The sequence below is a fragment of the Engraulis encrasicolus genome, chromosome 10, assembly GCF_034702125.1.
Source record: "Engraulis encrasicolus isolate BLACKSEA-1 chromosome 10, IST_EnEncr_1.0, whole genome shotgun sequence".
NCBI classification, from domain to species: domain Eukaryota; kingdom Metazoa; phylum Chordata; class Actinopteri; order Clupeiformes; family Engraulidae; genus Engraulis; species Engraulis encrasicolus.
The window spans coordinates 55,255,793-55,283,379 of record NC_085866.1 but is presented as its reverse complement, the minus strand read 5'-3'; the positions used below and the strand labels follow the sequence as shown (position 1 = coordinate 55,283,379).

Below are 27,587 nucleotides of genomic sequence, written 5' to 3'. Positions count from 1 at the left end.
CACCATGGTAATGTAACTGTGTTCCAGTGTCTAGTGTCGTTGCCAAGGGTAATGAATAGCTACAGAACATCCACACCATGTAGAAATATTGGTATCTGTATTTTTGTATGTGTTGAATGATTCATGCTATTGCTCAGATCCTATTAATACTTGCCGATTGGGTATGCATCTGAGTGGGCTGACATGGTTATATAAGATTGGCTTCAGATTTATGTCATGTTGGCTTTAATGCTAAACACTACCTTGCCATTTGCTGCTTCTTTTATCTTCACTTCCTTCCTGTTCCACCTAGGGGTCTAACTGAAAGCCTTCATGACGATACGATTCGATATCGATTTCTTGGCAGCGCTAGCCTGGGAGTACCCATGCTGCCTTGCGCATTCTTTTCGATGGCGTATGCCGCCAGACTATGGCAGCGCTTCTATTATTTTCGACACTTAAGAATGCCCCACAATACAATGCGATTCAATATTTTTTTTCCAATCGCTCTTCCACTTCTATTATGTTATGGAGCTAGGGCATTGGGACCAGCGATTCGATTATTTTCGATACAATACAATACAATCGATTGTAGGCCACAGGATCGATGCATCGATTCATATAGATTATTATTGACAACCATACTTGTCACTGACCCACCACCCACAGGTGTCCTACACTTCCTAATGAGGAAAAAACATGTTTTATTAAAATTAAGCCCATAATAAAGCCTATATTTTCCCATGGTTATCGAGTACAATCATGCTGCAAAGGGCTGAAAATGTGCACAAATTAAAATACTTTTCTCTCGTTCCAGGTGAAGGACATCTGATAGCCTGGCGGTACCCACGAGGTGCCCACATCCATCTGCAGCCAGCCATGCTGGCCGGGCAAGCGCAAGAAGTCTGTGAAGGGCATGCCCTGCTGCTGGCACTGTGAATGCTGGGACGCCTACCAGTACCTGGCCGACACGCACATCTGCAAGATGTGCCATCTTTATTGCCATCCTGGGCATATGCGCTACCTGTTTCGTGGTAGCGACGTTCATGCGCTACAACAACACGCATCGTGAAGGCGTCAGGCCATGAGCTGAGCTACGTGCTGCTGATGGGCATCTTCCTGTGCTACGCCACCACCTTCCTGATGATCTCGGCATCCGATGCTGACGTGTGCTTGCTGCGCCACTTCTTCTTGGGACTTGGCATGAGTGTGAGCAATGCTCACCAAGACTCCCTCATTCTCTCGGCCATTCTCCATCATGTCATCTTGTCACTCTTGCTCTCTCTCTCTCTCTCTCTCTCTCTCTCTCTCTCTCTCTCTCTCTCTCTCTCATTCTCCCTCTCTCTTTCTCTCTCTCTCTCTCTCTCTCTCTCTCTCTCTCTCTCTCTCTCTCTCGTTGTCTTTCTTCACATTAGTGAGTCAATCTGTTAAAAATACATTTGTTTCGCTCCACGCCATTCAACTGAGAGAATGGAGATTGTAGATTCAGGAAACAACTCCCACTTCCAATTATCTGGCTTTAGCAAGGCCCCTTCTTTGATCCATTTTCTTTCAATTTATGCAACACACCTGTCCAAAAACCGCAAGCTGCAAGAAATTGTTTGAGTCCTTCGACCAGTACAGGCCAATTAAATTCTCCTTGTAACACAATTTGCTGCCCGCAGTCCCTCCATTTGAATTCATGTTGGCACCACAGAAAAGGTGGGGTTAAATTGTCATTGTTGTACAAACATTCATTACTTGAGCTGAGCTATTCATCACTCAAGGATGTGTGGTAGCACTTTATTCCTGTGTGTGTGTGTGTGTGTGTGTGTGTGTGTGTGTGTGTGTGTGTGTGTGTGTGTGTGTGTGTGTGTGTGTGTGTGTGTGTGTGTGTGTGTGTGTGTGGCTAGCAGCCAGTGATGACATCTTGTGCGTGTGATCTATTTCCAGCTCAAGTTTGTTTTTCCTCATTTCCTTGATTGTGCTTAGCAGTATATGTTTGATTTGTTTTTGCTTGTGTGTGTGGGTGGGGGTGTGGTGTGTTGTGTGTGGGTGTATTCGTCATTGTTTGTTTATCTGTGTGCTTCTCTTCCTGTGTGTGTTTGTGTGTGTCACTGAATTAATGAGGCTTTGAAATAAACGAGCCGGTGTGAGTGAGTGAAGGAACGACTGGGAAGCCTGGCAGAGAAATAAAAGACGATTACTGTGGTGGAGATGACAGAAGAATCACACATAGAATCAGAAAGAGAGAGAGATAAATAAAATATCTGTGGTGGAGCTGGCGACAAATCACACAGAATCAGAGAGAGAGAGAGACCGAGAGAGAGAGAGAGAGAAATAAAGTATATTTGTGGCGTAGATGGCAGGTGACTAACAGTGGCTTGTTTGAGGAAGCGCTGTGAGACAGTGGTGGCTGCTGACAGAGATGGCAATTACCACTTGTCTCTACTGCCTGTCCGACTGTGCCACATAAACAGGTGGCACGCTCTCTGCATGCTCCAGACTCCTCATCTTGAGCATTTAAGACAAACTGTCACATTACACTTTATTACTGTACTGTTCTTCTGGATGTGGATGCCTTTGGTTAAAGCCATCAGAACGTTTGTATGGCACCTGGATAAACACTCATGATAACAGCGTAATATGGCAGTGTGTTCACATTTATGAATGCTGGCACCAGCAGATATGAGATATATAGCACTGGGCATATGGAAAAGCTTGATAAAGCCTTCATGTCATGCTGTCACAATCATACCACTGACAAAATATCAAGTTGTGTTTAACTAATAGGCCTACCAGTTTGTAACAACCTCTTCATGCATATCTTCATATTTGTTATACGATAAGTGCTTAATTCTGTTTATGTCAACATCGCTCTGTCTTCCTCAGTAAATGGGCCTATTAGTGTTATTGTGCAGCACTTACACACACTTAAGACAGATTTCTGAACCAATCAATTAACGATTCACTGATTCAAGTCAATGAATGATGGAAAATATGTTTGAATACCATGATGACACATTGTCACAGTGTGTGTGTGTGTGTGTGTGTGTGTGTGTGTGTGTGTGTGTGTGTGTGTGTGTGTGTGTGTGTGTGTGTGTGTGTGTGTGTGTGTGTGTGTGTGTGTGTGTGTGTGTGTGCAGGGATGGGCAGTATTGCTATTACATCTAATTGAAATACATTTTGAAATACAAAATACTATTTTGTATTTTTCTTTCATATAAGTGAATTACATGTAGGCCTATTTGTATTTTGTATCAAAATACTTTCCTCCAGTATTTTGTGTATTTCACAAAACTACAAATACAAATACTTTGTTCTAAAGAATGTTATTACACAATATGAACACAAGATGGTGCTATAGGTTAAAAAGTATATGAATGCCCCTAGCTGAATTGGAGGCACATGCTTGGATTTCTTAAGCCTTGACTGCACAGGAAGTTCAATTTGGTTGAAGGTGATTGGCTAATCATTTAGGGTGGAATTCTCCCACCCGCTTAAGTCAAAAAAAGCGCACAACAGCGCCTCCGGGCTTACTCAAGCCAGTGAGTAAGCGAGGCTTACGCGCAATTTCATCACTTGCGCACTTTGGGTGGGGCCAGGCCAAAATCAGGGAGTTCCCCATGTTAATCAATCCTAAGCGGATTCTCCCGTCCACTTAAGCGTGTTTGCCTTTACGCGCATCAAAGGGCTGTCGTAAGGTCGAGCGCCACTATGAGGTAAAATGTAATATTGCATTTGATGCTCACTTGGCTCGCATTTTGAACATGTTACACGGTATGCTTTGTTGATGTTCCTTACCGTCAGCGTGAGTCCAAATCGTAATTCATTCACAGTTCCACATTTCATCCTACATTAATTGTGACAAAATATGACCAGCTGCTCAGAGCATGTTCTCATATCGATGAACTTACAAACAAAAGCAGGTAGGCCTAATTAATTAATCAGTATGAGGATCATCATGTTGTCTGGACGGTAACCAAAACCAAAAACATCGTTGCAGGTTGCACCATGCGCACAAGTAGGCTATATTGACAAGGCACGTCAGACTAAAGACCGTTGTTCCAGTCGTCCTCACAGCCACCTAAAGTATGCCTATTCAAAAACAACCTTCACCATTTTTACTATGTTGTAGCCACGACGTTAAGTAAAGGGTTTTTATTTCAACTCCTCCACTTTTGTGATTTATTGGAACTCGTGCATATGTGCATGTAACCTATTAAACTTTCTGAACTGATGCCCGACATACAAAACCACCACATACTGAGGTAGGCTACAGGTTGTCCTATCTGTTTTTGTGAGGCAAAAATATTTCCTGAATGTCATTACAGCTAAACGTAAAAGGTAGGCCTACATATCAGAGCATGTCTTTGGCATTTCGCTTCTGGTCTCGATTACACCCCATCAGCTGCGCGTTTAAGTCCTGGCTTGGCATTGCATGCCCATGTCCAATTAATTCCCATGTCTGCGACAGAATATAACGTCTCCGTTTTTTTCATGACGATCAATTTCTTAGTTCGTTCTTCAGCATGCATGTAGCCTAAGTGTAATATGCTGACGGACAGCTGAGATCCACATATTTCCAATTATTTTAATGTCACGTTGCTGTACAGAGCAGCAGAGAAACACTTTGAAAAGTCAGCAAATAGGCCTACAATGTGTTTGTTTAACTGTGGGAATGATCAGCATGGGAATTGTCCAGGCAACACGCCAAACTCCATTTTTAACAAAACGTTTAATCATGTTTATTATTTCAATCAACCTGTTGCGCACCAAAACGCTCAGCTGAGTTCCCGCCAAAGGGACACATCGCGTTTCCATCTCATTATCCCACCTCCAATACTTGCCTTGTGTTTGTGAAAAGGAGCGGAGGTTAGGTTTTGGAACGCTTTTGCAAGAGGACTTTTGGCACGTGGTTTTAAATTCAAAGTTAAAGTTCAGTGTTGGATCTCAATGGACTGCCGAGGTTTTCACATGGTTGATCAGAAAATCCATGCTCCATAGTTTCTTTGTAGCCACAACTGATGAACTTGGCAGAGACTCATCCCCCCATTTAGCATATATCACGCCTATGTTGGGCTACGCGCTGTTTTTCTGAGTTAAGCGCGAGGGGTGTGGCGACGTTCCAGAGGGGAGAATACGCGCAAGATAAGACCGCGTAAAAAATGCGTGCGTAAAACTGACTTAAGTGGAGACGGGAGAATTCCGCCATTAATTCATTCCTCAATGAGGTGTTAATGTTTTCCCCATGTCATTCAAACTTGCTTTCAGTGTGCCATTTAGGGCCTTTTGTGTAGAATTGAGATATTAACTGTGCATATTGTTTTAAAACTAGCTGTAGCCAAGTGCGTTCCAATATGCAACCTTGCTTCCTCAACTTCTGCTTGTGGCCTTGTACCAGGAAGTAATGTCGGGATGACATCACTGACAACAGCATTATATTTAAATATCTCACAAAAGCTCAATTGTAAAGTCTTTGTCTCATTTGCAATTGGGATGGTGAATGAAAAACAGTCCCCTAAAAGTTGTTGTGGTTAGGCTGACAGCTGGGAAACTTAATTGTTTTCTCCATGGAGGATGGGGCCAGGAGGCGGGGCGAGGCCAGAAGCACAAGTGGAGGAAGCAAGGTCGCATATTGCAATGGACTCATAGAGCCAACAAGTGTAGTTGCAATACCTACTCTGGCTTCCATGCTATGGGGAGCACAGTTTCAATGAGCAGTATAGTTGCAATACCTACTCAGTCTGGCCACCATCCTATAGTGCACTTTCTTTCTTTTTTTCTTTTTTTTTTTTAAAGCACTTGTATCTCTACTTTGTCACAGAAATGCTTGCTATTCTTATGGCACTGACATGTTAATTCAGACAAATGAAGTCAAGAGTGAAGGGTGTCCAGTTGAGAGATGTTCTCATTTGCAGGCCTCATAAACCGGCCCCATCGCCAACGTTGGAATGGGAAGCTGTTTGAAAAATTTGTTATGATGACACACAGTATATCTCCCTTATATAGTATTATTCAACTTTTTGGTCTTGTGTTTGTACGTCATCGTCAGTATTTTTGCCAAAGTTGCACGCATGTATGATACCACTGCAACACATGAATTTCCCCACTGGGATGATAAAGGGCATACATACGTATTTAGCCTACAGCAGGGCCTCTTTCTTTCTTGTTTGAGCTTTAGTTTGTTTTCTAATCATCATTTCATTTTTCAATTAATTTCATTGTGTAAGTCTAATTGGTAATTTTTGAACACAATGTTTTTTGTTGTATTTTGTTGTGTATTTTGTGTGTTGAAAATACAAAATATTGTATTTCGATATTAGATACTGTTACAGTTATGTATTTTGTATCTTATTTGTAACATTTTTTGCTGAGTATTTTGTATTTGTATTGAAAATACATGTAACTGTATCTTTGCCCATCCCTGTGTGTGTGTAGGGCTGTCACAATATTCAATAAGTCAATATATCGTACAATAGGTTTTTACAAGCTTGATAACTTTTTTGCCACAATAAGTTATTGCATGCTTCTTTGTTTTCCTCGTCACTCTCTCTTAGACTGAATATCGATAGGCACATTTCACTCAGTGCAATGATGCTTAAATGTTGGTGTACTTTTAATTTTCAGTCTGTCTACCTTGTCTAGCTCTCCATCTACCCCTCTATCTAGCACCCCCTGCTGCGACGCTTTCAAAATTAAAAATGGTGCTTTCACATTTTTATCCCACCATATTTCATCATATTTCATCATATATTTTGAAAATGACAGAGAAGACAATATTATCGCTTATCGCAATAATTTCTCGGCCAATTTATCGTCCAGCAGAATTTATTATCGTGACAGGCCTATGTGTGTGTGTGTGTAAATTCATAATGTAAGTGTCCCAGTCAAAACAGTTTGCTGTCATTGTTTCTCAATGGTGGAAGAAGATACCAGTTGCAAGACAAGAGCAGGGTCATCCCTCTCAACCCTCAAGAAGCTGAAGACTCATCTCTACCGAAAAAGCTTTCCTACTTAACATTCTAACATAACTAATTCTACTCACCTCTCACCCCTTTTAGCCTCTTTCCTTAGTTTTTAGCTTCTTTCTCTACTTTTAACATCTCTTACCTAATAACTTTTAGGTAGGCCTACCTTACCTAACTCTTGCTTTTAACACCCTTTTTAACATCTTTTACTATTTTGTCACCTCCTCCACTTATTCATCAATGTCACGAGTATTAACTATATTCCCAAGCCCTCTATACCCAAAGAGGGTCCAAGCACATACATTCTGTATGATTTCCACTTGAATTAGTACCATAGAACCAAGGTCATCTGCCATGCCAAATGTAAGAATTATGCTCAAGAATCATCTCAATCAGTAGAAATACAGCATATTTGCTGTGATGATATCCTCGGTTGTAAGTCGCTTTGTACAAAAGCGTCTGCCAAATGTAAGGTACGAAATGTTATGTAATGTTCCATTCAACTCACTTTTGAGAACAAATAACCCAAATTCGCAGAGAATACCATTTCTGAATCGTCCGTCTGCATCTGCCAGTCAGTGAAAACTCATCTCAATTCAATGTGCAGCACGGTGAGTTTTTCTCAGTTAATTCCTCAGCATCTCCTATCTCTCCTGTTGTGATCTTCGGCATGGGAGGACCCTTGTCTACTTTCTTTGTTTTGATCCTAGATTATTTGATTTGTTTTGTTTTTGTTAGATACCAGCTCCACCACAAGAGCAAAACAACAGCTGTACAGAATGTGCACAAGGCACTCTCAGCAGATACTGTGTTCCATTCAGCCTAATACCTACCACCATTTCAGAAAATATCAATCTATTATCTACCACAAGACCAACCACCATCTTAAAAAACCCAGCAACAAATATGTGCCTGGGTCTTCCAGGATACTGTATGTCCCACTCAGTGTAGTTCAGCTCTCATCTTTCCGTTTCTCATGAGATACAAATCTGGTATTGTCTGCAATACTTTGTATGCAGCTCTCCATGAATGCAGACTGAAGTGCTCTGCATACTGAACTACTCGAGATAAATCCTCAAATAAAACACATTTGTAAAATAGATGCAGGTACGGATGATGAAACAACAAGGAAGTAATTTTAGCAAAACGGAAGGAAAGGAAACTTTTTTCGAGGACTCTTTCAGAACTGTCGTCATCACTGATGGGTGGTAACAGTGGGCTTGAGGGAAGAAAGGGGACAGTAGCCGTCAGGGAGATTAGACTCCGACGTTTCGCTGGAAACATCCCACACACACACACACATACACATACACACACACAGGCACACGCACACACACACACACACTTTATTCTTTGAGGGACACCTCAATGGTGTCGGCTGCAGGATTTCTCAAAGAGCTGCTTTCAGCTTCTGCAACGAGGCACTGTGATGATATCTACACAGCCAAGAGAATTAATCTGGCCACAGGGCTAACACACGTCACATCAACACGCGTGTGCGTGTGTGCGCGCGGGTGTGTTTGTGGGTGTGTATGGGTGTGTTGGAAGGTTTCTGACCTGCTTGTTAGCCGTCTTGTTGCACAGAGATAGGAACAGTGTGAGTGTGTGTGTGTGTGTGTGTGTGTGTGTGTGTGTGTGTGTGTGTGTGTGTGTGTGTGTGTGTGTGTGTGTGGGCCAATTGGGCCAATATTCTGCTGAGGTGCAGAAAGGCCAGCCATAATCTTCTCCAAGGATTACACTGCTGTTCCCTCTCCCACTGTCACTCACTCTCTCCCTCACACACTCTCTCTCTGCATCTCTCTCTCTCACATGCACATGCACACACGTCTATGCATACGCATGTGTATATCTGCACGCGTGCGTGTCTGTGTGTACTGTGTACCGTGCCTATGCAAGTAAAAAAAAACGTGAACCAAACCAATAACCACCATTGATTTGTTTTACTTGAAGACATTTATTTCATGTACATACAGACACACATGCATGCACGCACACACACACACAATATGCAGCAGCTCCTCTTGAGACTTGAGTACTATAGGAGAGGAGGCCAAAGCCTAATCACATATTTCCTGTTGTTGTTGTAAAGATGCATTTGCAATGTGTGTTGTTAATGTATTACACACACCTCTGCTTGTTTTCTCCAGCTGCATGTACCTGAGTGTGTGTGCGTGTGCGCGTGTGTGCGCGCGCGCACGCGCGATGCAGGAGTGTTTTGAGGTGTGTGGAGAGGATGGTTGGTAGCTATGAAGAAAGAAAGAAAACAGAAAGAAACAGACCTGAGCTTGAGGCTACAGACCTGCCTGCATACTTGAGAGAAGGCTTGTGTGTGTGTGTGTGTGTGTGTGTGTGTGTGTGTGTGTGTGTGTGTGTGTGTGTGTGTGTGTGTGTGCGTGTGCGCGTGTGTGTGTGTGTGTGTGTGTGTGTGTGTGTGTGTGTGTGTGTGCGTGCATGCGCGGGTGTGTTTGTGGGTGTGTATGGGTCTGTTGGAAGGTTTCTGACCTGCTTGTTAGCCGTCTTGTTGCACAGAGATAGGAACAGTGTGAGTGTGTGTGTGTGTGTGTGTGTGTGTGTGTGTGTGTGTGTGTGTGTGTGTGTGTGTGTGTGTGTGTGTGTGTGTGTGTGTGTGTGTGTGTGTGTGTGTGTGTGTGTGTGTGTTAGTGTGTGTGTGTGGGCCAATTGGGCCAATATTCTGCTGAGGTGCAGAAAGGCCAGCCATAATCTTCTCCAAGGATTACACTGCTGTTCCCTCTCCCACTGTCACTCACTCTCTCCCTCACACACTCTCTCTCTGCATCTCTCTCTCTCACATGCACACGCATACACGTCTATGCATACGCATGTGTAGGCCTATATCTGTGTGCGTGTGTGTGTGTCTGTGTGTACTGTGTACCGTGCCTATGCAAGTAAAAAAAAAACGTGAACCAAACCAATAACCACCATTGATTTGTTTTGCTTGAAAACATTTCGTTCATGTACATACAGACACACACGCATGCACGCACACACACACACACACACATATGCAGCAGCTCCTCTTGAGACTTGAGTACTATAGGAGAGGAGGCCAAAGCCTAATCACATATTTCCTGTTGTTGTTAAAGATGCATTTGCAATGTGTGTTGTTTATGTATTACACACACCTCTGTTTGTTTTCTCCAGCTGCATGTACCTGAGTGTGTGTGCGTGTGCGTGTGCGTGTGCGTGTGTGTGTGTGTGTGTGTGTGTGTGTGTGTGTGTGTGTGTGTGTGTGTGTGTGTGTGTGTGTGTGTGTGCGCTAGCGCGATGCAGGAGTGTTTTGAGGTGTGTGGAGAGGATGGTTGGTAGCTATGAAAGTCCAAAGAAAGAAACAGACCTGAGCTTGAGGCTGCAGACCTGCCTGCATACTTGAGAGAAGGCGTGTGTGTGTGTGTGTGTGTGTGTGTGTGTGTGTGTGTGTGTGTGTGTGTGTGTGTGTGTGTGTGTGTGTGTGTCTGTGTGTGTGTGTGTGCGTGCGTGCGTGCGTGCGTGCGTGCGTGCGTGCGTGCGTGCGCGTGTGTGTGCGTGTGGGTGTGCATATACTGGGAGAACAAAAGTGTGAATGTAGGTGGTCTCTAAATAGGTTAAGGTCTGAGGAGGTCCAGAGAAGCACAGACGTGAGGTCTACAGACCTCCATACTCAACAGAGGGCTCATAAAATAATAATAACTTCACTTATTCTCACTCTGGTTCTCGTTTCTCTCACCTCTCTCTCTCTCTCTCTCGCCTTCTCTTACCCTCCTCTTATTCCAGCTATTTCTAACCCTCTCACACACCTACACTCTAACACAGTCTTTTACTATCTTTCTGTCTCACCATCTATTCTTGTTATATTCACTTCTTTCTTTCTTGTTCTCTCTTTGCCTTGTTTTTTTCTCTCTCTTTTTGATTATTTTGTGCACTCTCTCTTTCCCTCTCCACCCTCTCTCTATTCCTTCTTTTTTACTCTTGCTCAACGGACCCCCTGATCTCCTTGTCTTACCTCCCTCCAGATGTACACCAAGTTGACCATCTCGCTGAGCTTGAGTGTGCCTGTATGTCTGCTTGCTCTAACACCTACATCTACTCTGAATGAACCATAGTATTACCATGGCTTATCCATGGTTCTTTTGGGGTAACCGTGAAAACAGTGGTTCCTGACTATGGTTTAGTCATTATTTTACCATGAGAACTAACCATGGATCATGGTTATTCATGGTTTCCATGTTTTTGAGCATGGCTTGTTACTATGGTTTAATCATCTCTCCTCTCGCCTCTGCTGCCACCATGGTCAACAAGTTCAATCCCAACGGAGAGGCCAAGTCAGAGTTGTGTAAGAGTCTAGACACTACAGTGTGTGTGTGTGTGTGTGTGTGTGTGTGAGGGTGTGAGGGTGTGTGTCTGTGTGTGTGAGGGTGTGTGTGTGTGTCTGTCTGTCTGTGTGTCTATCTGTCTGTCTATCTTAGTGTCTGTCTGTGTGTCTGTGTGTTTGTGTGTGTCTGTGTGCGTGTGTACGTGCATGTGTATCTGTGGAGAGGAATTGGCATTCACTAACAGTCCAACACGTGCAATGCAGAGGCCAGCTGGGCATGAGCCTGGACACGAGTCATTTGTGTTCGTGTGTGTGTGCTGCGTGTGTGTGTGTGCGTGTGTTTGTGCTCAACTGTTGTGAATAGGGAGAGGAAGCAGTATTCAACACTTTTCTGTGTCTGAAAGTTGTGATTTTTGGTATTATTTGTAAACAGTGATAACAAATAAAGTGTGAAAACTCCTGTCAGTGGTGGAAAGCTGTTGATGGAAGATAGGCCTAAGTTCATCCTAGCACAGACACAGAGTCAAGTTTGCTCTCTGAGTAAAAGGTACATGGGTGTAGTTTATGGTGTGGATGGTGGGGACATGTCCATAACACTTCTGAGGTTATCTTAAGATGTCCCCACCACTTTTTAACTTGACGAATGGCTGGTATTTTTATACTACCTCCATGATTCTGACAGATTAACCCTTGTGCTCCGCCCTTCTGGATTGTTTTCCTTCAACAGAGGCTGGAGTGGGAGGATGCCGGAGAGCCAGGTGGCTGATTGCGGCCTGGATAAGTGTGATGGCTTTCCTGCGGCTCCCTCTCTCTCAGCGCCACCACGACAGTCATTTTCTCTCATGAGCTCTCGTTCATGCACCATACAGAAACTTGTAAAATAAAAAATATCATGTGAAGTCAACGCTGCTTTGTGGTCTTTTTTGTTTTGGCTGCCTCGAGCCAGGTGGTCTTAACATATTGGGGGCTTGTCTAGTCCAGAGTTTTTATCCTGGGCATATTTTTTTTTTCGCGGTAGGCTTCTTAAATGCCGTAGCCGAAACACCTGTACATGAGTGTTTAAGTTAGCTCACGGACTGCATGTAGGGGGAACCCCCTCAGCATCGTCTGTTCAGTGATGTAGTTTGTGGCGTGGGCAGGGATTCCGTTCAAATTTGCATGGGGATTCCCTTTAGGTCGGTGTCGTTATATTCATGCACCATGCTGAAACTTGTATAATGTACGTATCATGTGAAGTCGACGCTGCGGTGTGGTCTCCCTTTTATGTTTTGGCTGCCTCGAGCCAGGCGGTCTTAACAAACTCTCAATAGGAGAGGTCAGGGAAAAGTCAAGTACACTACATGATCATAATGACACACCTGACTCAGCCCAAGTGAAGAACAACATTGTTTTTGTGTTGCGCCCCTTAGGTGTGGAGGTGCACAGGCTTGGGAGAATTGTCACACTTGGAAGCAGCAGCAGGGTGAGAGTCTGCCGCCTGCAACATGACTACGGTTGGACTTGAACTTATGGGTGGAACAATGGGAGTTAAGAAGAGGACAAGTGGACCTACTCCTTCATTTGATTGGACTAGACAACGCACAGCTTGGGCTAGCCGGAAACCTGGGGTCTGTTTCTCGAAAGCGTCTTTGCTATCGTCGTTAGCAAAGTCCTTCATAAGAGCGACTCAACTCTCTCTCGACAACGACGCTCACCACTAAATCCAAGGGAATGGTAAGGCTGTTTTAAGACGGTCTTAAGACGGTTAGCAACGACAAGAATCGAGAAACGGACCCCAGAGCCAAGGCGGGGGCTAGCCGTATTCAAAGACTCATCGCCTCGGTAAGCCAACGCTAATGTTCCTTCCTTTGGCTCACAGCACATGCAACGCAACAATACTATCTCACATATCCAGAATCATCTCCAGAAAAACATTTACCTACAGAACATGGTCAATTCCAATCAGCAAGTTTAAAGTGTGAACTGTGCAGTTTCTTAGGCTCAATTTGAAACGGGAGGCAGTGACTCGATGACTCTCCTCCTACATAAACAGGTCACGGATCAGATAGGTGAAGTTAGCTGATGAGGCAGCCGTTACGAACGGCACTAACGAGTGCGCTGCCTTGCGCATTTGATGTTACGGCGATTCTATGGCAGGAGTTACGTTCATCACGTTACTGCTTAGCTTACGCATGCTATTTGAACGGTGAATGATCGTCTGACGGCGGAATCGTAAAATAGGCTATAAATAGATCTAGCGACAGCATATTTAGATACTACAATGTTGATTTATCCATTCGATTTTAAATATCTAATACATAAGTGTCAGAATAAAGAGTATGATAAGGTAGTAGCTTGGGCAGTAGCCATGTTTGTTTTTCGGGTTTCCGGTTGAGAGGGAGGTGGCGCACAGCATGTTGGGTACCAAGGCAGCGAAGTCAGCATCTGATGCTGACCTCAAATATCCCCGTTACGCCCACAAATGCAGTCAACTGTCGAGGGAGGAAATAAAGCAATTTTTCGTTTCGATCCACACTTCATGACTCGATGTCCAGTTAGCTCACTGGAAGGACAGCTGCCTTCCCTGTTTCGAATTGAGCCTTAGACCAGTGATCCTCTAGTCGGGGACTTCCTGTGATACTGCCCCAAATCCTTCCTCGATGCTGTTGTTTTGTTGTTGTTGTGTTTCTTGTTGTAGTTTTGTTTTTTTCTCCATTAGAGACTATCCCATTATTTAGATGGGGCAGCCCATTGATCCATCTTCACGGTGTAGCCAATCATAATATCATCGAAAAAGAGGGGTGCTGTGTGAGGTGATGATCTATGCCAAAAGTGCTTCTGTCAGAAATAACCCCTGGGACTATTCTATTTTATATCAAAGACTTATTACATCCAATGCAGAGATACATTATAGCACATTGCCACAAGAGTTGTATTATGTCAGCAAATGAAACTAAAAACTATTTGATAAATATAATTAATGAAAAATGTGTGGTTGGGTGTTACTGTGTTCAGATGTTTCTTGATGAGCATGCTGTCTATATGAAAAACAACGTAATTTCAATAATGCTGACAGAATATGTTTATGTTGGGTGTATGTGTGCGAGCTTCGGGTGTAGGAGGAGTGGATGTGCACATGAGTGATTATATCCCCGAAACGCGGAGCGTCGGGGATGTAATGGTTTTGCGTGCACCGCCGCCGCCGCCGCCGCCGCGTCCGCCGCCGCGTCCGCCGCCGCCGCGTAAGGTCTTTCGTGTTAACGCGATAACTTTTGAACGGATGTTTGGATTTGTCCCAGATTTTTTTGGGTGAATGCTCTAGGGCAGGTTCATGAACTGATTCGAGTTTGGAGGTCAACACTTTCAAGATGGCTGAATTCAAGATGGCCGAATTTTTGTTTGGTCCATAACTTCTGACCGGGTGGATGGATTTGTCCCAGATTTGGTGTGTGAATGCTCTAGGGTAGGTTCATGAACTGCTACGAGTTGGGAGGTCAACACTTTCAAGATGGCTGAATTCAAGATGGCCGAATTTTTGTTTGGTCCATAACTTCTGACCGGGTGGGTGGATTTGTCCCAGATTTGGTGTGTGTGAATGCTCTAGGGTAGGTTCATGAACTGATTCGAGTTTGGAGGTCAACACTTTCAAGATGGCTGAATTCAAGATGGCCGAATTTTTGTTTGGTCCATAACTTCTGACCGGGTGGGTGGATTTGTCCCAGATTTGGTGTGTGAATGCTCTAGGGTAGGTTCATGAACTGATTCGAGTTTGGAGGTCAACACTTTCAAGATGGCTGAATTCAAGATGGCCGAATTATTGTTTGGCCCATAACTACTGACCGGGTGGATGGATTTGTCCCAGATTTTGTGTGTGAATGCTCTAGGGTAGGTTCATGAACTGATTCGAGTTTGGAAGACAACACTTTCAAAATGGCGGAATTTTCATTTGGCCCATAACTTCTGACTGGGTGCATTGATTTGCCCGGTAACACCTTATTTTAATGGTTCACCATTTCAGTGAATCTACCATATTAGGTACAGTGTAATAACCAATGTAACAATATTTAATACCATGTAATACTAGTGTAATACCAGTGTAACAGTATGCAATATCAGGTACAGTGTAATAACGAGTGTAGCAGTATGCAATACCATGTAATATAGTGTAATACCAGTGTAACAATATGCAATACCATGTAATACCACTTACGCACAAACACATGATGTAAGTAAAAAAATTACATTGTATTAAATATTGTTACACTGGTTATTACACTGTACCTAATGTGGTATATCCACTGAACCATTAAAACAGTATTACCATTTGCCCCATTTTTTGCTTCATTTTCACAATAGTCGTTTGGTTTTAAGCCTATGCACGTCATGTCACGTCTGTATGTATCATATACGTTTACGAAATGGTGGACGGGAGTGGTAGGAATGATGGGGGACTGGAAGCGTCGCGTTTCGGGGATATACCTTAAGCAGTCGAAGGCGACTGCACAGGCAGTCTAGTTCGTATATGAGAATCCTTCTCTTGTTTACACTTTCCACGTTCCATGCGAAATTATGTGGCAAGAAGCAACATAATTTACATGTAGCTTGATTGTTTTTGCACATGTGGGAGGTTTAGGCTATGTTTGTTATGCTGCCTGTTACACAGCCCTCCTGACATGACTTAACGTCTCTTTAGTCTAGCTTCTAACAGCTTGCTTTTATGACACCTGCAGAATACTTTGGAGTGACCATCAGCAATTAGGCTAACCAAATAGCTAGTTTCCTAGAGCTAGGCATTTTGCTTGGCAAGTTGTCTGATCAGGTGTTTTGTCCAACAGTAGATGAAACATGTTATATTCTACTGATTTTGCAACTGTGCTGCTGCAACATGATCTCTCAGAATTCTGTTGTTCTGTATATTTATTTGTACATTTGTATGTTTTTTATATTTTTTATTTTGAATGTCTATTTTCTAGTCTAAGTACTTAGAAAAAAATGTCACCTCATAGTTGTAGGTGCAACAGAATTGCCTTTAAGTTGACTCAAGTTAAGTTGAATTGACACAAATAATAATAAAAAAGATTTGTTACCTCAACTTGATCAAACTACATCGAGTAGTCAAAATTACTTGAGTCAACAAATTGTGTTCTTATGTTGTATAATGTGACTAAAAAGCAAAACAACCATGTATGTCCATCTAATACATTCTCTTGAATGTTGTTTTCTGGTTCTGGTTTCTGATTTTCTGGTTGTTTCCTTTATACTTGAACTTGTGTCAGATTGCATGCCTTGTATGAAATGTTGCTATAAAAATACAGTTGTGTAGGTAGGGTACACAATGCATACATGTAGTAAGCCTACCCTAGCAACACAATAAGAAAACAGTTCAATTAAAAGTTGATTTTGATGATGTTCAGACTTAATTGCAGCTCCGAAAATGAAAATGTACCAATTTGCTTAATTTGTTGGGTTTAAAAATGAATAAATAAATAAAAATAAAAAATATCACACAGTTTGCACTGTGCTTTTTTCATTTTGATTTTTTTTTCTCTCTGGACAATGATGATGACTGTATATTATTGGACCACAAACACTCATTAGCTAGTCGCTAAGCTCATATGAAAACAGAGTAGAATGGAATCTTGGGATCCAGTTACCCAAGTTGATGACTTTGGAGGCAGTGCCTTTTGTTTTTAAAGCTAGTTCACCACAGATAGCCTACAACCAGTTGCTCTGAAATATATAGTTAATATCAAAACTGTCATGCACACAAACATTTCCCATTAACATTAAAGATGTTGCGTACTGTACCAGATTTCTTAATTCTTACAATTCACATCCTCCTGAGGTTTTCTTTCATTCAAGCCACTGACCTGTGACCAACTGTGGCAATGTAAAGATACTGTGACAGTGTTTTCATATTAGGCAAGAGATTTACCATACATAAAGAGAATATATAATGCCGGACCCACATTGTCACAGTATTTAAAGGCTATGTACCGGCTGGCTATGAGCGAGTTTAATTACTATTCAAAGGAAGCTAATGCTTCAAATAATTGCTCTAGATAGGTGGCGATGCGGCAATTTGTGAAGCTGATAAAGTAATCATACACTAATGGGTGCATTTATCATGGACTGGCTGGACCTGAATGGGCACACCCACCTGTGGAGGAAAGAGGCGTCTGATTTACATCACATTTGCATAGAAAGGTTACTAAAATGCGTAGACTGTCACAGCATTATGTAATAATTTATTACGCTATAATGCGGTGTTATTGCATAATGCGTTGTTACACCCTCTCATCCTGATGCTTCCACATATACATAAAGCAACATAATAATAAACTGCTTTTAGCTTGTGTAGGCCTACATAAAGTATAAAAGAAGCCCTTATTGTTACTGTATAAAGTACAGAAAGGTGGAGTTTGGAGCCAGCACATGTACAAGAAGAAACAGTGGGTTGGACTAAAATAGAATAGATAACAATAGATTGATAGAGCACGTACAATGCTGTACAAATAATAACTAAAAAATAGTATGTTCAGTACATTTATCAAGAAAGCTGTGCACAGTAAATAAGGTTTTTATCGAACATCCCAGCAGCAGAGAGCTAAAAAAAAAAACCCATCTTGTCACGCTTCTAGTCAGTGCAGAGTATGAAGCTGCCTCTCAAGGAGCCAACCAAAATAATGGAGGTAGGCAATACATAGCCCCGCACGGTTGCAGCAGCCAGCAGGGTACTGGGTGGTGTAGTGTGGCAGCAGTGTATTGATGGATCTTCAAAAGTGCTGGAGGTGGCTGGAGGCAGGGGTCTGCCTTCAGGGCTGCAGGGTAGATGGATTGGCTTATTTGTAATTCAGAAGGCCCCTTGGCACCATTAACTATTAACGTGTGGTTATCTGTGGGTAATAGCACCCTGTGCCCCGGGAAAATATATACCCGGCACCCCACCACCACTAGCAGCCTCTACTCCACAACCCCACTGGAGGACACCACCACCACTACACCACAACCCCATTGGATTACGACTCACGGTACAGCCCACCGCAACCCTATTGATAGACTCCTTCCAGCCCTAGCAAATGCCACCCGTCTATCTTCCCACCCGGCTCTTTTGTTTATGTTTACAATATTACTGTTATTAGGCCATTTCCATGACCTGTGGCTACAATTTCAATACTCGATGACAAATGCAGCATCTTGGAGGCAGAGAAGGCCATGCATAATAAAGACCTTATTATTTATCTATTTCCCTTTGCGGTGTGAATAGCTGAAGCTTATATAATGTCTCTGTTTAGCTACATAATAACATTTATATAGACTGACGATGCCATCCTATGTACTTCCACCCAAAGATTTTCAGCCCATTTATGTGCCAGGATGAACGAATATTAAGACCATTAGATAAACTTTTATGAACTGAATGTAACTCAGTGTGCATGTCTGTAAAGATTCTCATTGATCCAAGTCATGTTAAATGGTCAAGAGAGGTGATCTGTATGCTGATTTTCTTTTCTTTTCTTTTTCAAACATGAAAGTATTGGCAGTGGCATTCCACACTGCCTTAACACCCACACCCTTCCTCAACCGACTTCTCTGTGATATTGGTTGTTGTTTTTCACTGTGGCAACAGGTTTTCCACTTTGGCTGCTGACCCTGTCCTGCCAGTGTCGCTCTGAAACGGTGAAGCCCCCAATTATGACTCCACTTTCTTGTTTTGCATTTGTAAACAACAAAATTGCGACAATAGCAGTCAACCTTGACCTTGACACAACACCCCTCCTCAACCTCATCTTGTGCACTTCTACTGATTGTTTTTTTCCCATCTCCTCATTTCCACCATCTTGTATCTATGTGCTGTGGAGAGCCATGACCTTTTCCTCTCAGCTGCCCAGCCAGCCCAGTCCAGGCAGGGGACTCAGGGTACAAGAGGAAGCCATTCATCCAAGTGGCACTTAGGGACTGGCATGATGGGGGCTGCCTGGTGTGGCGTTAGCAGCAGTAGTGCTTCCCTCTCCCTGAATAAATCATCCCATTAATCCATTTTGCTGTTGAAGCCCAATTAACCACGGGGAAGGCCTTCTGAAAGGGGCCATTTAGACTGCCTGATTAATTACTCTCAAACGCTTAGGCAAAGGCCAATGCTAAAGCCACCATCGCTTTACTTCACTTTGTCTTCACGTATCCGTCTGGTGTTATGCTATGCCGCTACTACTGTGCTCAAATGTTTACAAGGCATGACAAAATCATGACAAAAACAGAAAGGTTGAGTGAGTGCATGCACTTTGGTGCACAAACACGTCATATAACAATAACAAACACCTTACACATTTGCACCCACCCCACACACCCACACATCCCACATAGCCATACATACATTGGAACACTGGATTTTTTTGTAAAATTGGGAAATCCCTAAAGCAAGTTTTTGCAACATGCAAACAGAATTCAACCACTTCAACCACCACAGTTGTGGAAAGTGACAAAAATAAAATAAATACATTTCAAGTAAATTTCTCTCACAGTTTGGTAGTTAGATAAGTTGGCAGCTAAATTAAAATAAAGAAATATGGGAGTTCAGTGGAAAGTGCTTTATCGAAAATGCAAATGTATGTTGTGTTATTTTCTCTTCCATCTGAAATGTAAGCTAAGGCGTTAAGTTCTGCCAGGAAGATGAGACGGTATTCAGCTCAATTATTCCCTCGTATTAACTAACCAATCACTGTTCTTGTTCTTAGGCACACCCTCTCCCCTGCATTCTCATTCATTTGCCTGGAGCCAATAGGACGCCTGCCCGCTCATTTATAAACCCTCTGTCTATCTCTGCTCTTCTGCTGACTAGAGTACACTGGTGTCGACGCTCCCACCACCTCCCCTTCACCCTCCATTGCTGGCCCGTCCTCGTCCCATGAGGAGGATCTGCAAGGCGTCCCTGCTTTCGACGCAGTTAGGCATCTTCCCTTCAGCCTTGCCACCACGAGGATGCTGAGAGCGTCTGCCCTAATCTTCACGGTCCCAGGTCGATGGTCCTCTCGTTAATCTGCTATGAATGCTACCACCTCTAGCCACCGTCACCAGTTGGTCCCCGTCCTGTGAGGGGGGGGTAGGCTCTCGCCCCCTGCCTTATCCATCGGCAGGATATGCGCATTCTTCATCTGAATTATTCTAAGCAGGCGGGGGCCTACGCCAAAGACAATCACTACTGCATACTTCAGTGTTTCAATAAATATCTTAAACTTCTTTTGGTCTATCGAGTCTTTCATGGTAGAAATGAAAGTTCTCAGAACATGCTGTATTCTAGAAGCTTCTATCCCTTGGGAACAATTGCACATCACAGAGTTATTCAACATTTATTTATCTAATTAACTATCTCCCTCTTGAGCATTCCTGTATCTCATCTGTCGTGACATTTACACATAACACACCATCAGATTGAAAAGGAGCGGAGTTGGTGCTGCTCACATGGTAATCACAAGCCCCAAGGCACATCTCTGCTATTCAAATAACATATATACTAATGAATGTATTCTCACAAAAAATGAATTGGGCTCAGTTTAAGCACCAGGGGGGAGTTTCATATACTCACAAGCGCATCACTCCCAGTCTCATCCTCAGATCAAGCTGCCCAGTCTGTTTAATAGCCTTCTTCCCATTGTGATCCAGTCTGTAATTGACCATAAAAAGGTGAAGAATGAAGAGGAACGGAAAGGTTAATGGGGCTTGGAACAAAGGGCAAGGAAGACTTGGCCAGGCATACTCTATGGTAGCCTACTGTAAGTGTCACCTCTAGTCTCCCATCGTCAAGGACTCGACAGATACAAGGATGAGGGGAAATTAAGCCCCAGCTGTAAAGAAGGAGAGCCAATCAAAGCCCAGCTCTAATGAGTGTGGCCCTCAGGATAGAGCCACGGAGGCCCTTTGTTTGGGGCTGGGATTACAAGGCCCCTCTCATCATATATTTTATAATGACTTCAATACAGTACACATATCAATCAAACCACCCCCTTCTTCCACCCTCTTTCCTTTCCTTTCATTTCAATGAATTTCATTTCAGAGCGCTGGAAGATGGCAGCTGTAGTCAAGGAAAGGTCATGGACAGTCTGTGTGAGAATAAAAGGAAATGGGGTGATGGGCAGAGCGATAGGCAAGGTTAGACACATGACGATGCGTGATGACTAATTGGATATATTACAAGCACTATGATCAGATGGTGTGGTGTGGAATGATCATAGATGAAAAGCCGTCTTTGTTGGCAATGGTGCTTACTCTAATGCATCATCATTGCTTAATAATTGGTATAGTAATGTAGTGGAAGATCATATGACACACAGATCTACAACGTTGTACACTGCAGTGCAGTGCTTTCCTCACTTACATCCTGATTTCTTTTCGTTTCAAAAGATATTTTTATTGACTTTTTGGGCCTTTATTTTGGATAGGATAGCAAAGTTAGTGTGGAGAGAGATGGGGGTTGAGAAATGACCCCGTCCGGACTCCAACAGGGGTCCCCATGGGCATGCAAGCCCAAGTGTGGGGGACTTAGCGCGCTGTGACACAGCGCCCCCTACATCCTGATTTCATGTTCAGTTTTCTCACACAACCAGGGAAGAGGAGAAATGGATATTTTGCTGCAGCACCAGAAGCAAACATCAAAAAATGGATTGTTTTCACACAATGCAGCAGTACCACACATTGTGTTTCTGCCCTCAGGGAGAGCAGCTGGTTGTATTGATAACAGTTGTGTGTATGGAAGACAAGATCCCAATAAACAAACCATGAGGCTTACCATTTAAAAAGAAAAAAAATATAGAATATAGTACTCCATTGCGGGTCGGGGGTGGGTGTGTTAGGGGTATGGTTTAAGTTGTTTGAAAAATGAAAAAAAACTATGGTAGGCCTATGTAATTGTGATATATCTGCCTGTATTACTTTGATGGTTTGCCTAATAAACATATTATATATAACAAAAAGTACTCCATTGCCGCTCTGACGAAAACTGTTCTTCAAAGCTTAATGTTGAAGTTTCTTTTCTTTTCTCAGGTGTGCACTCCTTTATCTACCAAGTCATTCCAGACATTTACTACTCCAAGGTTTGCAAGATCTCTCGCCTCCTCTCTGTGCTCTTGTATCACTGTTTGTGTTCTCAAGGTCTCTTAGCTTTCTTGTAACATCTTTTTTCGGGTTGCTTGGGTTCTCTCTTAGTTTTTGCTCTCTCTCTCTCTCTCTCTCTCTCTCTCTCTCTCTCTCTCTCTCTCTCTCTCTCTCTCTCTCTCTCTCTCTCTCTCTCTCTCTCTCTCTCTCTCTCTCTCTCTCTCTCTCTTTGTGTTTCATTGGGCACAGCCATGCTTTCAGGCATAAGAATAATTATTCCAAATAGGACTGTAGAGAAGGCTGTGTTGTAATTAATGTCATCATGTCATGTGGACTAACTGCAGCACTCCATCACTGGGCCACGACATGGATGCTCCTGCTCATGCTTCTGTGGAGAGATGAGAGGGACAGAGACATAGCCATGTCTACATTATCTCACTACACATCTATTGATTGTGAGTGATGCCATACTACTGAGGCGATGAGGATGGTGGGGTATGTGGAAGTTGTCTGATTGAGTTGAGTTATTGTCTTCATTTTTTGTATCTTGTGTCTGTGTATGTGGGTTTATGAGGCAGAGAAAGAGAGAGGGGAAGGGAATGGGGGGGGTGGTGAGTTAAATTACTTTAGACGTGGTGACTTGTTAAGGTCAAAAGTGTGATTGAGAAAGTGCCTTTAACAGTGGGACAGTGAGTGAGCAGAAAGGTAGACAGAGATTCTGTATTCAGGGAGGATTGCAGGGACGTTCTCTCATACTGTCAGGATGGTGCCCACATCATCATCATCATCAAAGAGGGATGGTCGGAGAGGAGGTGTAAAAAAGAGTGGAGGACTTGGAGCAAAAAAGTGAGTGATGATTTTCATGGGGGACTGTCCTCTGTCTCCTTTGTGTGTGTGTGTGTGTGTGTGTGTGTGTGTGTGTGTGTGTGTGTGCGTGCGTGCGTGCGTGCGTGCGTGCGTGCGTGTGTGTGTGTGTGTGTGTGTGTGTATGTGTGTGTGTGTGTGTGTGTGTGTGTGTGTGTGTGTGTGTGTGTGTGTGTGTGTGAGAGAGAGAATTCATACATGTCCCTGTCCAAACGGTTTGCTGTCATTGTTTCTCAATGGTAGAATAAGCAACCCGTTGCTACAAGAGCAGGGCCATACCACTCAACCAACGAGAAGCTAGTGAAGACTGTGTGTGAACTGCCTATCCTCTGACAGAGTTCGCCACTGATAAGTCTGTATGTCTCTGCTACTGTGTGTGTATGTTTGTGTGTGTGTGTGTGTGTGTGTGTGTGGGGATGGGGGGTGCAGTAGGTCTAGGGAACTTACAGTTTACATGATATTAAGCTGAGGTCGCCATGGAACTACACATCAAGACAAGACCATCAGTGTGCGTGAGTGAGTGAGTGCATCTGCCGTCAATTTAAAAGTCTTTGTTACTAATTTATATTTGAATTCTCATCTTGTGTTGAAATTGTGCTTTTCATATTTTCTCAGGGAAGAAACTCGAGGCCCCAGCCACAAAACCGTCTCTTACATCAACACTGAACTCCTGAAGCTTTTTTTGTGTTCATACCCCGTGTGTGTGTGTGTGTGTGTGTGTGTGTGTGTGTGTGTGTGTGTGTGTGTGTGTGTGTGTGTGTGTGTGTGTGTGTGTGTGTGTCTGTGTGTGTGTGTGTGTGTGTGTGTGTGTGTGTGTGTGTGTGTGTGTGTGTGTGTGTGTGTGTGTGTGTGTGTGTGTGTGTGTGTGTGTGTGTGTGTGTACTGTGCCTAGGCAAATAAAAAAAAAGTGAACCAAACCAATAACCACCATTGATTTGTTTTGCTTGAAAACATTTCTCTCATGTACATACACACACACACGCACGCATACACAGACACACACACACACACACACACACACACACACACACACACACTGACGCATCTCTGCATCTGGAGTAGACTGACAAGCTGTGCCAAATTTGTGTTTTCTCTTTGCACAACTGCAGTGAGCAGAAAACAGCTCAAATGAAAACAACGCAGAAGATGATGGTCATACTTACATGCTGTTTGTGCCAATGGACGATGTCCAGTTCAGCAAGAGATGCAGAGGCTGTGTCTTTGCACTTACGATCAGCGTTATAATTCAGGAGTTCTTCTGGTCCACTCACAAGCAGCGTCATGAGATATTCAGAGCTCATACTCCTGCTGCTGCATGGCACTGTGAGTTGCCAAGGAGAGGAACTGTATGTTGTATTATTACTCTCAGTCATCTCAATCACTTAAGGCAGAGTTCCTAATATAAGTTTGTCGTTAAGGATGACAATGACCATGTTGTACTGGTTTACTGAACACTCGCTGTAACATTGAAATATTAAAGTATTTTTTTAACGAATACTTGAAAGTGATGGTGGTGGTGCTAAATATTCATGAAAAAGGACTATGTTTGTGTACAGGCAGCACACATTTAGGCAAAACCTAAAAATGTGCGTAATAACACTGAAAAGGAACAGGAAAAACAACGGAGCGGTCTACATAGCACAACAACAATAAAGCTGTCTAAATGAGCTGACTGGCACTAGCAGATTCAGTGGTCAATTGGGCGGCATCTAATTTGGCCCGTGGTCCATACATAACCTTTTGGGTAATTTTCTCCACAACTGACAGGAGCCCATTCAGCAGTGACTGACAATCTTTCTGATTATGAGCCACATCAATCAAACCAACTATGCCTTCGCACCCAGAAGCTCAGAATGGCAAGGAAAATACCAAGGCCCCTTCTTTTTTTCTTGCTGCAAACGCAGAGCAATGCAATGCAATGTGGTTGGCTATCCTTGTGTATTAATGCTCACTTGTAATCCCTCTGATTTCCTTATTTCTTTTGTTCTCTACCGCATGAGCTGTGACCCCAATTAGGTGTCTGTTGAACCCAACAGCACATTTGCTATGAAGCAGCAGCTCCGCAAAAAAAAGAACTGAACAGAAAATAAAAAATATTGTTTTCCTCATCACCCTGTTCGAAGTGCTTAAACCACATGCAGATGTACTTTATCAGGGGAATGAGGTGGAATAGTAGAGGACAGGATGAGAGGTGATGTGGAGGAGGTAGGGGTTGAGAGGGGATGAGAGAGGAGAGGCAGTGCTTTAACACATCCTTGCTTCCTGAGAAAGTGTGAGATGACATGACATAAGATCTGATTTGTGCTTCGAAGTGCAAATGGGGGTCATTGCACTGTAATCAGATCCCATGAAGCGCTCGACCAAGCCTTCGGGGTGGGGGAGATTGGCGGCTTATAGTAGCTTGACATGGGAGAGGCAGCATATAGATACATTAGAGGGCATATTGAACATTTCCCAATAGTTTCCTTGCCACCACTACATGGGCAACACAACACACACATTTAGCCAAACCGGCTAAAAGTGGATAAAATAAGACCATAGCTATAACCATTTCAGTCTCACTAGCCACTTTTGACTTATTCTTGGGTACGACATGCGTATCTCAGTAGCATTCCTGTTTTGCACCTTGTGTTGCATTTAGGATCAAGAAAGATCATTCACATTCTATTTGTCTGATTAAAGTAGGTAGTTTTATTTAACACACTATGTTCATTTCACTGATCATCTTTTTTGATTCTTCATCTTCTGAGCTTGGATGTACGGTATGGTAAAGAAAATAAGTCTAAAACTACTGACAACAAAACTGTGGCAATTACGGTAGAAAGGCTGAATGGTTAGTAACTCTGGAAAGTCATTAGCCACTGTGCCAGGTGAGCAAAAACTGAGCAAAAAAAATAATGTCAAGCCCTGCAACTGTAGTGCAACAGCAATGTGGTGTAATGTGATGTGCTGGAAAGCTCATATTTGATGTCATCTGTCGAAGTGTCTGCATGCTGCATATACTGTACATGCATTATGTAGATGAACCCAATGGATGGTCATGGTCTTCAATTCCAATTAGAGTTCTTAATGTGACATAATACTCTAAACCCAGCAGAGACAAAGCAATTCCACTGCCTTCATGACAGTTACTGTGACAGCAAGCAATATGGAGATAGCCTTAAAACATCTGGCACAAAGAGGACGTGCACAAAGAATGAGAATGAGTAACTATACATCTCTGTGTATTTCATGTATTTGCTTTTCAAACTGGGGTGAATAAAAAAACAATAATGGGAATTTGAACTGTCACATCAAATGCCATGCGAAATCTGATTACCTTTAGATCATCAAATAGAATGAAAAGGTTACGTCACTGCTGCTGTAGTTGAGGAAAAAACGCATCAGCTGTATTTACACATTAACGGAAGGCATCATGCTTTACTCCAGTTTTCACCTTGTAAGGAAATGTGACATTTTTAATTTTGGTTGTCCAACTGTGTGCATGTGTAAGTACTAAATACCAAGGGTCTCAAAGCACACAGTAAAAAGGCTCACACACAGTTTGTTTATCAGGTCCAAATTTAAGTGCTTGAGATCTGGCAGTCATAATAAAGAAATGCACTCAAATTCTGTTAGGGGACGATACACTATGTACTTACTTAATGTTAAATTGTCTGCAGTGAGCAGTTACTCAGGACAAGGAGGCTCCTTATATTTAGTGGTGTATTGCGGTCGGCCATTCATAAAAGCATGACTTAAACATGCTGTGTGCTCTTCCATCTCCCTAATTTCTCACCCCTTCCCCTCCATTACCACGGTGGCCTGGTGCTGGTGGCGGGTGGTGTAATTGAAAACCAGAGAGAGATCTTGCACAGCGTATTGAATTTGCAGCCAAAGGCTCCTCGTCTGGAACCCCAATTCATTGAATTGGCTTGGGGAGCCGGCAGTAGTGGAGGGTGGTGGGAGTGATGATGGTGGATGGTGGTCCTGGGTATTAGAGCTCATTGACTGTGGAATTGGGTTCACAGTTCATTTTCTTTAAAAAAAAAATCTGTACAAAAAGGAGAAACACTTCAGGTCTTTTTTGTGGAAGGCTTTACTTGACTTGCGAGCCTTCGGTCCTAGACCTTCATCAGGCAGAGTGCATACAGACAGTGTTTGTGGTCATCATCACCACTTCAACATTTGCCTCCATTTTATATGCACATGCGGGATGGATTAAAGGAAATCAATGGTCTGTTGTTGCATGTCCACATTAATGAATATCAAAGGTCCTCTGGATGAATCGCCGATGGGCCTCTCAATTAAGCTATGAGATGAAGGTTTAAGGGCTGTTGTCTCAAAGGCTTCTTGTTATTTCAGCATCTGAGACATCTGCACCATTATTGTCCAAGTCCAATTAGGTGTGTATTAAAAAAAACACAGTCACTAATTCT

The 27,587-nt window shown here is 43.0% G+C and overlaps 1 pseudogene; it reads left to right on the top strand.

Moving 5' to 3' along the window:
* The window catches only part of LOC134457493 (metabotropic glutamate receptor 4-like), a 74,201-nt pseudogene extending 50,358 nt beyond the window's left edge, over positions 1 to 23,843 (top strand).
* Positions 23,844 to 27,587: the final 3,744 nt, after the last annotated feature.